Here is a 4912-nt window from a genome sequence, read left to right on the forward strand (position 1 = left end):
CACCCTGGCTGAGCCCTTGTCCGTGCCACCTTGGCCGAATCCAGCCCCCGTAAAGCTTTCTGATTTTTTTTCCCAGGCAATGTTAAAAACAATATCGCTCTTGAGCTGCAGGAGCAGAACGAGAGGCGGGTGCGGAGCCAGGCTGCTCTCTGCAGCCCCGGCTGGGGCGATGACGAACGCCAGCGGTTAAGTGCCGCTGCGAAGATGAATATGCCTAATGAAAAGCTTACCTAAAGCTTGCGGGGAGCCCGCGCCCGGCCAGCCAAACCTCTCCAGAGCAGCGGGCACGAGGCCGCCAGGACGCTCGGGAAAGACGAATTAACTAAAAGTTAATGTGGATGTTCTCATTCAAAAGAAAAGTGGCCTACTCCAAAGGGGATTAGGCTAAAGTGAACTAAGGCCACTTTACTTCTGAATGAGAGCATCCACACAATAGTGCAATGCACTTTAACTAATGCACTTTAATTTTACACCCAATCAATTTGTCTTACCTCTCCTGAGTGTCCTTGTGTGGACAAACCCAGAGATTCATCGAGTTTTGAGGCCAGGCGGGAACCATTAGATCAACCCATCTCGCTCCCCGCGCATTGTGGGCCATTGCCTTTCACAGTTATGCCTTTATTGATCCCCAAAACTCATGGATGACTAACATGTAACCTCCGACGGGGGGGAAAAACATTTCTTCGACGGGGTGCCTGGCCTGGATTTGAAGGTGCTTGCAAAACAAGAAGCCACCATGACTTCCAGCAGCCTGTCCCGCCACCAGCAAAAGTAAGAACGGCCAAATTTGGGCACAAATCCACATCTTTCTGCGCTACCTTTTCCATGCCCCACAAGTTAGCATGGAAATGGCAGTCTCTGTACTTCTAATGATTTTTTTTTTTTTTTTTTAATTGCAAACAGGCCCTTTGCTTTCAGGACAAACTCAGATATTTTTTTAAATTCACCTTGCCAATGTTTAGATTTTCAAGGTTTGTCCAGACATCCACCGGTGAATCTCAAACCCGCTTTTCCAAAATCCAATAGCCCCCAGAAACCGCTCACCACCTGCACTATCACCTTCAGTACGCACAACGACCAACATAAGCCTGAAACCTCCATGTCGCTCTTCACCTCTCGGATATAAACACCCGAAAATAAATAAACGAAGCCACGATGCACCAACCAGTGAGGCAACCTGAGGTGTTGAGCCTGCAGAGGCGATGGGGATCCCCCGTGCCAGCAGCCCGCTCGCTAACAGAGACCAGACCCCGCCACCGCCGCAGAGGGGCTGAAGCTTTCCAGGGACCTCACCTAAATTAAAAAAATGGAGTTCCGAGGCCACCGGCCTGCAGGGATTCTGCTCTCACCTACTCTCCAAGGCTGGGTTATGTCCCTTTTTTTTTTTTCCCCCTTTCGAAGGTAGTAAAAGAGAAAAGGCAACCACGCTAAGCACACCAAAGAAGAGCTGAACCAACAGCTGGCAAGTTGTCTGTAAGTCACGTTACACAATATCAGCAGTGGGTTAGATACGGGGCCGTTAATCAGGGACAGAAATACACTCAAACAAGGCAAAACACAAGATGTGCGCTCTGTTAGAGTTACGCTCTCCAAATATTGCTGCGACTGCAGGAAAAAAACAACGAAATATAAACACTAATTCCAAAATTTGCTGTGCGAGTCAAAGCCTGCTCCCAGCAACCAAACATCCAGAGAGGGAGGTAACACGCCGAGGACACGAGGTGACACCGCAGCGCACCTCAGCCCTCCCCATGCAACCCCCACCAGGAAACAATTCTAGAAACCTTCAACAATTTTCACGACTAGAAACAACACTCCTCTTCGTTTTCTTAAATTTGTTTAGATTACACAAGATAGCTCCTAACTGCACGTTCACGTGACCAAAAAAATCCCCAAACGCAGAAATGCAAAACAACAACAACAAAAAGAGATTCCCTAATTTAAAGAAGCTGTGCTGGATTTTCGCTGCTTTTTACAGCAGTATTTATCAGCACGACCTACGCTTACTCATTTTGATCGAGTGCGATAAAACCTTATTTTTTTAGGTGCTAACATTGCCCACTCCAGGCTGCAGTAACCCTTCCGCATGCAGAGCCCTTCACCTTTACTGCTACCTGCGGCCAAGCAGCCAGGGAAGACTCAAACCCTCAGCCATGAGAGTTAAATTTAAGGTAAAACTCATGTTTTTCACAACTTCCTTGCGAATCTCTAAGTTGCCACAAAATAACAAGCTGCGGTCCCTAGCGCAAAGCTGCCGGGAGCTCCCGCTTACGGGAACGCCTTGGGATAAGCTCGCAAATGCTTAGGATGACTTCCAGGGTTACCTGGGGTTTAAACTCAGCTCTGTCAGGTTTGATATTGAAAAGGATGCAAAAAATTAGGAAATTAAATTAACCTTTGCAACGAAAGGTAACCTCAGTTTGAACAACTTTACGCAGAAGTTAGGCCTGAGCACGTGACCTAAGGAAGGCAGCAAATATTACACCCAGCCGTAAAGATGGCTACGTTCGGGCTCTTGAATGATTTTTTAAAAACTCCAAAAACCAACAAAGGTTCTTGAACTGAACTGAAAATCATAAATTAAATATACCTGATCTCATATCTACTTAACAAGATATTCACTTGCTTAAAGAAACGGAGAGCAAAGCAAACCTTATTTTGCTAATACAATTTCAGCCACGGTGTTACGGATGATAACAGGTCCAGAATATAAATTAATGTGTTCTATCTTTACATTAAATAGGCTGCCAAACTTGGGCATGGCAACAGCTCCTAAACAGCACAGCAAAACAAAATTACCCCAAGAAACCAAACAAAAAAAAAGGAGTCACTGGCTCAAGGTGGCATAAAGTCAGAGGAAGAAAATGAAATTTTGAGTCTTTTAAATGTTATTTTATTGGTCCTCCTCAGAGCCCTACTTGGCTGTAACTCTTTTATTATGCAGAAATGAATTCTACCTTGCACCCTCTGCGCTGCATCTATTATTTTGATGCCTGTTCCTCCACCATGGGAGCACATATACCAAAGGCAGTAATAGTCTTAGCTCCCCCTGCTTAAAACCATACATGGTTTGAAAACACCTGCAAAGAAGTCCCCATGAAAATAGTATTTCTCGGTAATTTTTTTCCCCCCAAGGCATTATTTTTGTACCGGCTGCAAGGTATAGCTAATATATTTGAAGTACTTGGGAAAGTTCATCCAGTTATAACCGGTCGATGCCCTAAACAACCCATCCACCTTCAGATGTGCTACATCTATCGCGTTCCAGTTTATCGTTCTTTCTTTGGAGAGACTACATTTTAAGTAATTTTTCCATTTCAAAAAAAGCTGCTGCCTCGCCGCATTTTGTTTAGAGAAACTCTGCAACAGCGTGCATTAAAAAAAAACCTACTGCAACATAAATGGAAGTGTTGCTTTATTATATACATATATATATATATGATATACTATCACCCAAGAAGGGCCATCTAAAATGCCACAGTTGCAAACATTTAAGACTGTAACAAAAATGACTGAGACTCTAGTATCAGTTTACTATCCTTCAACAATTTCCCTGACAGTGGAGTCAAATAATGTTGAATTATGGACCTTCTCACAGGAAGTCTTATTTCATGTTCATTTTTTGATCATTTCCCTCCTAGTCCCTATAGGAATTTGGCTCTTTGCCGATTTGCCTTTCAAAGTTTCTGCGCACATAACTGGCTTGTGCATTATTAAATTACAATTTTTGTCAAGTAATACTACTGTGGATTTGCTCAACGAGTTTATTTTACGTAAGAAAACACCGTTTTGCCTCTATAAGATCTATTTTATCCTGCTATATGCACTTTATTTAAATGAGGTGGCTTCTTTATACCGTGTTTTCCTGAAAGGGCTTTCTAAAGGCTTTCTGTAGGCATGGTCTTGTAGGGGAATTTTACATTTCGGACTAGAGCACCTGAGTGCCAAGGTGATGCGGCTTCAAGAAAACAGCTCCACAGTAAATAGTTGAGGATTACCTAAGAAACTGAATTTCTGCTATCTGACTACTGATGGTCTTTGGGTTTGTTGGTTTTTTTTGTTTGGGTTTTTTTTTTTAATCAGAGGGAGTTTTCCCAGCCGCATCACGCAACAGCTGTGTTTTAAATCTTTCCGGGCTCTGACAAACATTTGAAAATTTAAACATGCAAATGTTTGAAAAGCTAACAATTAAAAAAAAAAAAAAAGGTTTATTTTGAAACTTTGAGGGTGGGTGTAATCCTTCAGCCAGGGATTTTTGAAGTCCTGGGGCCTGGTTGATCTCGAGTTCAATTATCCCCAGTGAAAACCCCAAACTCCAGCCTTGCACTTCTGGAGCTGCAATGGTAAACAACAACTCTGCAGGTCCCACCCTGGCAGGCACCGGGGTCGTGCCCGTGGGAGAAGGATGCTATTTTAGTGACCTATTGCCACTGAGCTAGTTAAATCACCGAACAATGGTTAGTGTTATGGGGCTTTACTTTGCAAAATCTAGCATTAGTGTCATTGCTTTCCATTAACCGGGGGACTTAAAGGCACTGGCACTGAGGGGCCTAGGAGGAAAGAATAAATAAGGGGAAACCAATAAATTAAAGAAAAAAAAAAACAAAACAACCAAAACACCCAAGCAAAACAAACCCAAAAAACTCAACCAACAACCACCCTGATAACTGTAACCTTTACTACCACGATATAAGACAATGTAATTAAATCCATAATAAAAGCTTTCACATACTTACTCATTTACTACTCGCAAAAGCACGGGTGTGGGCAGGCTGGGGGACAGATGGACAGACGGACAGCCCGAGCCCGGCTCCGGCTCTGGCTCCGGCCCCGCTCCCCGGCCCCTGCGCACCCGCGCTTCCAAGGGCCGCGCAGCCATAAACCCGCACCGCGCAGGGACACCCTCATTAGC

The sequence above is a fragment of the Egretta garzetta genome, unplaced genomic scaffold (genome assembly GCF_000687185.1).
Source record: "Egretta garzetta isolate BGI_Z169 unplaced genomic scaffold, ASM68718v1 scaffold360, whole genome shotgun sequence".
NCBI classification, from domain to species: Eukaryota; Metazoa; Chordata; class Aves; order Pelecaniformes; family Ardeidae; genus Egretta; species Egretta garzetta.